At 44.7% G+C, this 12,388-nt stretch overlaps 1 protein-coding gene across 1 annotated transcript in view; it reads right to left on the minus strand.

Annotated features, from left to right (window-relative positions):
* The window catches only part of st6galnac6 (ST6 (alpha-N-acetyl-neuraminyl-2,3-beta-galactosyl-1,3)-N-acetylgalactosaminide alpha-2,6-sialyltransferase 6), a 43,460-nt gene extending 35,079 nt beyond the window's left edge, over window positions 1-8,381 (minus strand). The window contains exon 1 of the mRNA XM_059993690.1: window positions 5,319-8,381. The gene's annotated coding sequence lies outside the window, so the exon portion shown is untranslated. The remainder of the gene's footprint in view (window positions 1-5,318) is intronic.
* Window positions 8,382-12,388: the final 4,007 nt, after the last annotated feature.

The raw sequence follows: 12,388 nt of genomic DNA on the forward strand, positions 1-12,388 counted from the left end.
AAACCAAAACATATGAATTAAAGGGGCAACAGCAGAGTTGCATTTATTACAAAGTGGAGAAACGTTCGGATAAAAACTGGACTGCTTCTGTTTAGAAATGTAAGCTCTATGAACCACTTTAAACTGTAGAAGAGAATGACGAGCACAGAAAGATTATTTATTAACACGTTTAAGAATTTATTCCATCTTTCATCAGAAATCTGACAATTTAGGTCATCCTCCCAAGCTTTTTTTATTTTATCTAAAAAGTCTTGTCTAGAATCAATCAACAAGTTAGAGATACCGGTAATTAAACCATTAACAAAAGGTTTTAAATTTAAAAGATCGTCCAGTAAATTTTTATCAGGACCTATAGGAAAAGTAGTTAATTGGGAATGTATGAAATCTCAAATTTGAAGGTATCTGTAAAAATGTGTTTTTGGGAGTGCAAATTTAGTTGACAATTGGTCAAATGAAGCAAGAGATCCTGAGATAAACAGGTCCCAAAAACACTTAATACCTAGTTCATCCCAATCCTTAAAGACTTTGTCAGTCATGGAAGGGATAAAAAAATAATTAAAGAAAATGGGAGATAATGAAAAATTCACTAAACCAAAAAATTTTCTAAATTGAGACCAGATCCTTAAACTTTGCTTAACAATTACATTATCTGTTGTTTTATTTGCTGAAAAAGAGTATGATCCAAGAAGAGAGACAATAGAGGAATTTTTTTTACAGAATTAACTTCTAAGGAGACCCATGATGGGCAATCTTTACGATAAGTATAATAGAACCAAAAAGCAATATTCCTTATATTGGCAGCTGAATAGTAAAACCTAAAATTGGGTAGGGCTAATCCACCCATCTCTTTATTTCTTTGTAGGTAAACTTTACTTAAACGAGCTTGTTTATTATTCCAAATATAAGATGTTAAAATTGAATCTAAAGAATCAAAGTAGGTCTTAGGAATAAAAATAGGTAAGGCCCAAAAAACATAAAATTTGGGAAGAATCTTCATTTTAATTGAATTAATTTGGCCAATTAGGGATAAAGAAAGAGGAGACCATTTAGAAAGTGTCTCTTTTACATAATTCAATAAGGGGTTTAAGTTTTCTTTAAATAAATTCTTGAAGTTTTTAGTAATTGTTACACCTAGATATGTAAATTCACTTGTAACAACTTGGAATGGAAATCTGGCATTTGATGACATAGGTCATTTAAAGGAAATAGCTCACTTTTATGCAAATTCAGCTTATATCCTGAAAAAAAAACTAAACTGGGAATTTAAAGAAAGAACCGAAGGTAAAGAAGTTTCAGTGTTAGAGATAAAAAGTAAAATATCATCAGCGTATAATGAAATTTTATGAGTCATACCTTCCCTTAGTATACCAGAAATGTCCTTAGATTCTCAAAATGCTATTGCTAAGGGTTCTATCGCTAAAGCAAAAGGTAAAGGACTAAGAGGGCAACCTTGTCTAGTTCCCCACTGTAATTTAAAGGGCTTAGAAATTTGAGAGTTAGTAATAACCTGAGTGGTAGGAGACAAGTAAATTAATTTAACCCAACGAATTAGGCCCAAAATTAAACTTTTCCAAGGTCTTAAAAAGATAATTCCACTCAATCCTATCGAAGGCTTTTTCTGCATCTAAGGATAATATACACTCTGATATTTTTTTGGATGGTGAATATATCACATTCAATAACCGACGTATATTAAAATGTGAGTAACGATTTTTAATCAATCCTGTCTGGTCATGTGATATAATAGATGGTAAAATATTTTCAAGTCTTCGAGCTAAGATTTTGGATAAAATTTTTGCATCAACATTTAATAAAGAAATCGGTCTGTATGAAGAACATTCAGCTGGATTTTTATTTTAAGAATAAGAGAAATAAAAGCTTCATAAAAAGATTGAGGGAGTTCACCCGACTTAAAGGACTCTGATAAAACAGAGGATAAATAAGGTGTAAGTAACGTAATGAAAGTTTTATAAAACTCCCCAGGAAAGCCATCTGGTCCTGGGGTCTTACCAGAATGTAAAGCATGTATAGCCTTAGCCACTTCATTGGAAATAGGCTGATCTAACTGTATTAGGCTATCAGCAGACAATGTCGGAATGTTGATATTACTGAAAAAAGCATTCTTATATGTATCGTCTGAAGAATCAGACTGATACAACTTAAAGTAAAAGTCTTTAAATACGTTGTTAATTTCAGAATGGTTGGATATCTTAGTATTATTATCTTTAAAAATTAGAAAGATTTGTGAATCTATTATTAACAGATCCTCATCCTCACTTGGGATGAGGTTTCAAGATACTTGGAGTCGCATATAAAATAGGCCAAAGTCAGTATGGTTTTCCAAAGGGGGAAATCCTACCTGACAAATTTGTTAGAATTCTTTGAGGAAATAACAGACAGGACAGACAAGGGCGAGTCAATGGATGTTGTTTATCTGGATTTTCAGAAGGCCTTTGCCAAGCTGCCACACATGACGCTGCTTAAAAAATTAAGAGCCTATGGTATTAAGCGAATATACTAGAATGGATAGAAGATTGGCTGGCTGGCAGGAGGCAAAGAGTAGGAATAAAGGGGACCTTTTCTAGTGGCTGCCAGAGACTAGTGGTATGCTACAGGGCTCGATATTGGGAGTACTTTACACTATGTCAATGATTTGGATGATGGAATGGATGGCTTTGTGGCCAAGTTTGCAAAGGGTAGGTGGAAGGGCAAGTTGCTTTGAGGAAACAGACTGGAGGAAATGGACAAAAAAAGTGGCAGATGGGATATAATATAGTGAAGTGCATGCACATGTACTTCGGCAGAAGGAATAAAGGTGTGGACTATTTTGTAAATGGGGAGAAAATTCTTAAAACTTGAGGAGAGGGGCTTGGGAGTCCTCGTGCAGGATTCCCTAATGTTTAATTTGCAGGTTGAGTCGGTAGTAAGGAAGGCAAATGCACAGTTAGCAGTCATTTCAAGAGGACTAGAATACAAAAGCAAGGATATAATGCTGACGGTTTATAAGGCATTTGTCAGACGGCACATGGAGTATTGAGCAGTTTGGGCCCATTATCTAAGAAAAGGCCTGTTGACATTGGAGATAGCCCAGAGGAAAGTCATGAAAATGATTCCAGGGATAAAAAGGTTAACACATAAGCATTTGATGGCTGGTGGTGGGGGGGAGAGAATCTCATTTGAAATCTATTGAATATTGAAAGGGCTAGAAAGAGTGGATGTAGAGAGAATGTTTGCTATGGTGGGGGAGTCTAGGACCAGAGGGCACAGTCTCAGAATTGAGAGATGTCCATTTAGAACAGAGATGAGGAAAAGTTCCTTTAGCCAGAGGGCAATGAATCTGTGGAATTCTTTGCCACAGACGGTTATGCAAGCCAAGTTCTTGATTGGACACAGCACCTAAGTTTACAGGGAGAAAAGGATCAGCTACAATTGAATGGTGGAGCAGACTTGATGGACCAAATGGCCTAATTCTGCTCCAATGTTTTATGGTCTACAAGAGCCTCTCCAGTTTCTTCCCTGGCCTCACAGGTCTGGAACTGCATTTGGTCAGGCCCTAGGGATTTGCCCGCTTTAATTTGCTTTCTGTGATGTGCATATGGTCCAAGACCTCACTACCTATCACCCTCATTGCTTTGGCTTTCATGATATTCTCATTAGTAAACACTGAGGAGAAATACACATTAAAATGTTTGGCCAATTCCTATAGCTCTACAAATAGGTGACCCTAATGCCCTTTAAGGGGATCTAGTCTCTGCCTAGTCATCTGTTTACTTCTAACATAACTAGGGATTAACTTTAACCTGGATTGCCAAATCCATCTAATAGCCTCTTTTTTGCCCTCCAGAGTTCCCTCTTACGCCAGTTCTTAAACTGTTTGTTTGTTGACAGACTCATTCATACCCAATTGCCTAAATGTGATGTACACTTCCTTCTTGTTCCCAACCACACCCTTGATACCTTTCATAAGCCAAGGTTTCCTGAACTTTGTACATCTACCTTTCTCCCTAAATGGAACAGGTAGAGTCCCTGGACTCTTGATAACTCTCTTAAAAGCTTCCCACTTTCCAATTGTTCCTTTGCCTTTAAAGAGTCACGCAGTCCGCTCCAGCTAGATCCTGCCTAATGCCCTCAAAGTTGGCCCTGCTTCAGTTTAATTTTAGTACTTTAAAGCCATGAACCTGTTCTACCTCTTACCGTATTTATTTTAAATCCAATAGAATTGTGGTCACTGAACCCAGCATGGCTCATAAATAATACCAAGAGAATAGGCCACTCCATCTTGCCTCACCGTTCAATACGATTATGGTCTCACTGTAAGGTTTCTTACTGCAAGGTGGTTTGAGAGATTTTAAAGCATGAAGTGATGCACTCTCAATGCAAAATTTCATTGAATGACAATTAGCTTGAATATTTTCTACAAATCATTATCTTTCATTAGTTAACAAACATGTTTGTGAACAAGAAAAATTGGGGGGGGGGGCAGGGGAGAGAATGATGCCGAGGCTTGTTGCTCAGAAATCGATGCCCACGGGAGAATTACATTTTACAAGCATAAGCCATTTATTATGGGCTGAACGTGAAAGTTCTTCCTCCCCCTCATTGTTCACACTTTAACTCATTCTTCCCCAAAACCTTAAAAACATTGAACTCGTGTTCAAATTGAAGAGGAAAACAAAACAGTTGGTGACAGATATCTGAAATGAAATCAGAAAATACTGGAAATATTCAGCAAGTCAGGTAGCAGCCCTGGAGAGAAAAAGTGAAATAAACCTATCCGGGGTGAAAACCTAGGAAACAATGGGTGAAGATCCTGAAACAGCAGAGTGCAAAATTCTGAGATAAAGTTCTGATCAAAAGGTCTTGAACCTGAAAGGTTAACTGTTTCTCTTGCTCCATACTTCCCGCTTTGTTGAGTGTATCCACTAATTTGATTTTAAATTAGAAAACAGTGATAAATCGGGGCTGAGGGTGGAGAAGAGGAAAAAAAACTAAGTGACTAAATTGAGAAGGAAGACTAAATGAAGCAAATGGTGGCACCAACCTCACCAGCATTTTCTTTGGAAGCAAGTATTCAGGACCAAGTTAATAACACTGGGAAATAAATAAGGTGAACAAGTAAACCAAAACCAATACCAGTTTCACACCACAACTTAGTCCATATTAACCCCTGAGGGAAAGGACTACAGTTAATTTTCTTTTGCCAACTCGGCTCCCATTTGAGAAGATCGAAATCCCAACTCAGTGCTTGCCCTCCCTTCCAGGCACCGCACAGCACGCCAGAACCGTTCGAGTCTAAACCGCCCATAGCGGCTACTCACCCTGCCGACCATGGCGAGCGAGCGGCTCAGCTCAGCCGCGCTGCGGTGTCGCCGGTCTCCCCCCCCGGCCAACGACTCAGAGAGACTCCCCTGACCCCGGCCGCAGAAGCCGAGTCACGATGCCGCACAGCCGCATTTCCCTCGCTCCCGTGACCGCGCGACGGGGGCGCGCCCGCCTTGGTGCGCGCGCCCGTAATCCTACCTGCTCCCCACCGCACCGCACCGCGACGCCATCTCCGCGAATTTCACCTCAGCCGTCCCGAGCAGAGATGGAATGCAAGAAAGATGTTCATTGAGAGGCGGCGACGATTCCAAAACGCAAGTCCTGGCACGCTGAAATTAAATGAGCATGAGAATTCTCAGCCTGTCAGGCAACATCTGGCAGAGAGAGAGAGAGAAAGTTACCGTTTTAGGCCAGTGAACCGTCTGTATTTTCAGATCTCCAGGATCTGCACTTCATTTCATTTCAACCTCAACAAAATCAAAGAGCTAATTATTGACTATAGGGGTCCATGAGTCAAGTCCTCAATAAAGGGATCGGAGGTGGAGAGATTCGGTGACTACATTCCTTGGCATTATCACAGAGGATCTGCCCTGGGACCACAAAGGAGGCATGACAGCATCTCTACTTTTTCAGAAGTTTGCATAGATTTGGCATGGCATCAAAAACTTTGACCGACTTTTATAGATGCAGAGTGGAGAACATCCTGACTGGTTGCATCAGGGCCTACAAGTGGTGAATACAGCCCAGACCCCGGCAGGTAAAACCCTCCCCATTTGAGCACATCTACAAGGAGCACTATCATTAGAAAGCAACATCCATCATCAAGCACCACATCCAGGCCATGTTTTCTTCTCACTGCTGCCATCGGGAAGGAGGTGCAGGAGCCTCAGGTTTAGAAACAGTTATTGCCCTATAACCATCATACTCCTGACCCAGTGAATACCTTCAGTCATCTCAACTCTGAATTGATTCTACAATGGACTCACTTTCAAAGACTCATGTTCTCTGTGTATTTGTTTATAATTTGCACATTGTCAGCCTTGTGAGTGCCCTTTGATTCTATTGTATTTCTTATTGAGAGAATCAGATGTGGGATTTCCAGAAGACTACCAGCCTCCCCACTGGCCACATCTGTCATGGGGGGGAGCGAGGGAGGAGTGCTGAGAACAGACCCGAGTGCAAGACAGACACTGAAGTACTAGGAACTGGACTAGAGTTAGGGCCAGGACAGGACACAGACCAGGAGCTGGGACAGGAACACAGACTTGGGCTAGGATTTTGGCTAGGAAAGCAGGACCAGAACAAGGAACTGGGAACAAGGAGCCTGGGCATGGACTCCGAGCCAGAGACTGGACAAGGACCTAGAACCTGGGTCTTGACTTGGGCTCAGACCCCAGAACTAGGCAAGGGCATGATGAGGCTACAGGACTGGACATGGCTTGGGTTCTTTGAGGCTTGGCTGCCAGACTAGACATGGAACTCCTGAACAGGACAAGAAACCAAAGCCTTGACTCGATCTTGGGACACCTGAACACAGAGCCTTACTCTTGAGAGAACAGGAGCACAGGGACATGGAACACAGAGCCAGGACCCCTCCTTAGGAACAGGACTTGGGGCCAGGGCTCTACATAGAGTCAGGACCCCTCCTAGGGAGCAGGTCATAGGGCCCAGACTCATACACAGACACAGAGAGACAGCTCCCAACACAAGGTAGCAGCAAATGGCCAGACCTACCTAGCAAAGGCATGGACACAGAGACAGTTCCAAACAACAATAGGCAGTTCCTTATCTAGACACAGCAAGGCTCCAGTCTAACTCCAGCAGTCAAACAATACAGGCAAAGGAACAGTTCAGCAAATGAAGCTGAATCCAGGAGCTATTTATGTAGCCAGCCCAAAATGGGAATCAGGTGCCTCAATTAGAGCACCCAACAGAACAAGGAGAAACGGGAAAACCTGAAATAAGAACTATGGACCAGACCGTGAACCAGAATGCGGATTTCACAGACCGGACCATGACAACACCTGCACCAGGAGCATTGAGATGCTGCTCCTTAGAGACTGTGTTAGGGAACTAGAGCTACAGTTCAATGACCTTTGGTTTGTTAGGGAAAGTGAAGAAGTGATAGATAGGAGCAACAGGGAGGAAGTTACCCCAAGGCTACAGGAGGCAGATAAATAGGTGACTGTCAGGAGAGGGAAGTGGAATGTCAGATAGTGGAGAGCACCCCTGTGGCTGTCACCATCAACAATAAGTACTCCATTTTGAGTACTGTTGGGGGGGAACCTTGGGGAAGCAACAGTGGTCATGCCTCTGACACTGAGTCTGGCCCCGTGGCTCAAAAGGAACTGAAGAGGATGTTAGCAGTAATAGGGGACTCTGTAGTTAAGGGGACAGGGAGGAGATTCTGTGGATGCAAAAAAGAAACATGGATGGTAGTTTGCCTCCCCAGTGCCAGGGTCTTTGATGTTGCTGAATGCTTCCACAACATCCTGAAAAGGGAGGGTGAGCAGCCAGAAGTTGTGATACATATTGGTACAAACGACATAAGTGGAAAAAGAGAGGAGGTCCTGAAAACAGAATACAGGGAATTAGGAAGGAAGCTGAGAAGCAGGAACTCAAAGGTGGTAATCTTGGGATTGCTGCCTGTCCCACGCGACAGTGAGGATGGGAACAGAATAAGGTGGCAGATAAATTCATGGCTGGAGCGGGAGACAGGGATTCAGATTTCTGGATAATTGGAACCTCTTGTGGGGCAGGTGTGACCTGTACAAAAGGGATGGGTTGCTTTTGAATCTGAGGGGGACCAATATTCTTGCAGGCAGGTTTACTAGTGGTTTAAACTAATATGGCGGGGGTATAGGAACCAGAATGATAAAGCTGAGGATGAGCCAGCAGGTTTACAAATAGATGATGGATGTAACATGAATGAAAGGAAGGGCAATCCAATGATTGGGTACGAATGCAGACAGAGCGAAGAGTTAAATTGTACCACAGAGGCACAAATTCAAAAGAGTGAAGAATGTTGGACTGAAGTTGCTGTATTTAAATGTGTGTAGCATTCAGAATAAAGTGGATTAACTCATGGCACAATTAGAGATTGGTTGATGTTGTGGGCATCACTGAGTTGTGGCTGAAAGAAGGCCACAGGGAGCTTAACTTCGAACAATTCACTTTGTATTGAAAGGACAGGCAAGAAGGCATAGGTGGTGGTGTGGCTCTGTTGCTAAGAGATGGAATTACATCTTTAGAAAGAGGTGACATAGGGTCAGAGAACGTTGAGTGTCTGTGGGTGGAGTTAAGAAACTGCAAGGGTAGAAAAAAATCATGGGAATCATATATTGACCACCAAATAGTAGCCAAGATGTGGGGTTGAAATTGCAAAGGGAGCTGGAAAAGGCATGTAAGGTGGGGACTTCAATATGCAAGGGGATTGGGAAAATCAGGTTGGTGTTGGATCACAAGAGAAGGAATTTGTTGAGTACCTATGAGATGGCTTTTTAGAGCAGCTTGTGCTTGAGCCTACTCGGGGAAAGGCTAACTTAGATTGGGTGTTGTGTAATAACCCAGATCTTATTAGGGAGCTTAACATAAAGGAACCCTTAGGAAGCGGTGATCACAATATGATTGGATTCATAGTGCAGTTTGAGGGGGAGAAGCACAAGAAACATGTATCAGAATCGCAATGGAACAAAGGGAATTATACAGGCATGAGAGAGGAGCTTGCCCAGGTGGATTGGAGGAGGATAGTGGCAGGGATGACAGCAGAGAAGAGGTGTGTGAAGTTTCTGGAAATAGTTCACAAGATGCAGGATAGATATGTCCCACGGAGGAAGAAGTTCTCAAATGGCAGGGGTAGGGAACTGTGGCTGACAAGGGAAGTTAAGGACTGCATAAAAGCCAAGGAAAGGGCATATAAGGTAGCAAAAGTGAGTGAGAAGTTGGAAGATTGGGAAGTTTTTAAAATCCAATAAAAAGCAACTAAAAAAGCTACAAGAAGGGAAAAGATGAAATATGAAGGCAAGCTAGTTGATAACATAAAGGAGGATACTAAATATTTTTCAGTTGTATAAAGAATAAAAGAGAGTTGATACTGGACCACTGGAAAATGACGCTGGTGAGGTAGTAATGGGAGTCAAAGAATATGGCAGATGGTGATGAGGCCAAACCCTGTAGACTTGTTTAAAGTTGTAATAGAATGAAAAAATGACTCCATGATAATATAAGTACATATTTTAATGTCACATTGTCTGCAAATACCCAACTTGGTTTACAGATTAGACAAAATCACTAAACAAAGTAATCACTACACCCTTGGCGGTTGATCGGAGGGGGGGGGGATATGGAGTTGCGGGGGGGAGGGGGTGCTACCTCCCTGAAATGAGTTTTTGCATGTCTGGAAACGGTGGAGTGGACTTCATGGGGTAAATGCCCTAATTCATCACCTATGGTCTTATGGTCTAAACCTTGCCACAACTGTTGAGCATTCTTCGTTGATGCGAATTTGGTCCAGAATTGCCACCTCATTGTAGTGACAGGTGATTCATTAGTTGGGGAAACAGACAGGACATTCTGTTGGCGAGTGCCAGATGGTATTTTGCCTCTCAGGTGCCAGGGTCTGGGACATCTGGGGTCAAGTCCTTAGCATTCCTAAGTGGAGGGTTGTGGTCCATGTAGTTATCAATAACATGGGTAGGATGAGTGACGAAGTTCTGCATAGGAAATTAGGTGTTAGTTTATAGGGCAGGACCTCCAGGGTTGTGACCTCAGGATTGCTACCTGTGCCACATGCTAATGAGGCCAGAACTAGGAAAATTACAGTTTAATACGTGACTAAGGAGAGAGGGCAAAATAATTTTGGATTATTGGGCTCTCTTCTAGGGAAGGTGGGACCTGTACAGAAGGGATGGTTTGCACCTGAACTGGAGGGGGACTAATATTCTAGCGCAGGGGTTCCCAACCTGGGGAGCGAGATGGAATTTCAGGGGGTGCGACAAAGAGTGGCTTGTGTTCTTGAGTGACGAGTCACGAGTCATCACTCAGCCAGCTGCCAGTGTGCCTAGGGAAGTGGTAGTATTTTAAAAACAAAATATACTTTATTCAAAAATAACTTTAGGTACAATAAACCATTCAATGACTCTCAGTCCTTTACAAATATTTCCATTACAGTCTTTACATTCCCACACTTTTGCCACCCAGGTGGCACTCTGTTATTCCATATTTACATACAGTGGTTTAGGGGTATACACCCCGCCACCCACCCCTCAACTCCCATGGGAGAAGGACCCTAGCCTGTGGTCCTTCCCCACCGGACCCTTGCGGTGGCTGCACCGAGTTTGAGTGCGTCCCTCAGCACGGACTCCTGCAGCCGAGAATGTGCCAGTCGGCAGCATTCTCCCACGGACATCTCCATGTGCTGGTAGACCATCAAGTTTTGGGCCGACCAAAGAGCGTCTTTCACCGAGTTGATGATCTGCCAGCAGCACCGGATGTTGGTCTCCATGTGTGTCCCCGGGAACAGCCGGTAGATCAGAGAGTCCTCTGTAACACAGCTGCTGGGGATGAACCTCGACACTGTCCCTTCCAACCTCCTCCACACCTTCTCTGCGAACCCACATTGTGCAAAGAGGTGGGTCACTGACTCCTCCTCACTGCAGTCCTCCCGTGGGCAGGGGGGTGTGGAGACAATGTTCCGGGTGTACAGGAGGGATCGGACTGGGAGGGCCCCTCTCACCGCCAGCCAGGCGAGGTCTTGGTGCCTGTTGGTGAGGTCTAGCGATAAGGCATTTTGCCAGATGAACTGGACAGTCTGCTCAGGGAACCACCCCACTGTGTCCATCACGTCCTTCTCCTGCAGGACCTTATGTGCTGACCACTGCCTGATGGCCCTGTGGTCAAAGGCGTTGACCTGAAAGAACTTCTCTACGAAGGACAGGTATGGCGGCAATGACCAGCTGACAGGGGTGTTGCGCGGAAAAGGGGCCAGACCCATCCTTCGTAGCCAGGGCGACAGGTAGAACCTGGGCACGTAGTGGTACTTGGTGCCCACGTACCTGGGATCCACACACAACCTGATGCAGCCACACACGAAGCTGGCCGTCAGGGTGAGGGCGACATTGGGGACGCTTTTGCCCCCATTGTCCAGGGACTTGTGCATGGTGGTCCGTCTGACCCGCTCCATTTTGGATCCCCAGACGAATCTGAAGACAGCTCGGGTGATTTCCGAGCAGAAGGAGTGGGGGACTGGCCACACCTGTGCCAAGTACAGCAGCCCTGAGAGCACCTCACACCTGATGACCAGGTTCTTGCCCGCTATCGATAGGGAGCGGCCTCCCCACAGCCCCAGTTTCTGTTTGACCTTGGCAGTCCGCTCCTGCCAGTTCTTGTTGCACGCCTCGGCCCCTCCGAACCAGATCCCCAACACACTCAGGTGATCAGCCCTGACGGTGAAGGGGATGCTGGATCGGTCGGGCCAGTTGCCGAAGAGCATGGCTTCGCTCTTCGTGCGGTTGACCCTGGCCCCCGACACCTGCTCGAACTGTTCGCAGATGCTGATCTGCCTGCGAACTGACCTCGGATCGGAGCAGAAGATGGTGACGTCGTCCATGTACAGGGAGGTGTTGACTTGGATCCCCCCACTGCCTGGCAGCGTCACCCCTCTTATGCCCTCATCCCTCCTGATGGCTTCGGCAGAGGGTTCTATGCAGCACACGAACAAGACAGGGGAGAGAGGGCAGCCCTGCCTGACTACAGACCTGATGGGGAAGCTGTCTGTTTCCCACCCATTGACTGGACTGCGCTACAGATGTCCGTGTAGAGCAGTTTGGTCCAATTCCGGATTCCCTCCCCAGATCCCATTTTGGAGAGTACATCGCCATGTACGTATGCGATATCCTGTCGAAGGCTTTCTCCTGGTCCAAGCTGACCAGGCAGGTGTCCATCCCTTGTCCTGCACTTAGGCGATGGTGTCCCTCAGCAGCGTGAGGCTGTCTGAGATCTTCCTGCCCGGTACAGCACAGGTTTGGTCCGGATGGATCACCTGCTCCAGTGCAGACTTGACCCTGTT

This window comes from Hypanus sabinus, chromosome 18 (genome assembly GCF_030144855.1).
Source record: "Hypanus sabinus isolate sHypSab1 chromosome 18, sHypSab1.hap1, whole genome shotgun sequence".
NCBI lineage: Eukaryota > Metazoa > Chordata > Chondrichthyes > Myliobatiformes > Dasyatidae > Hypanus > Hypanus sabinus.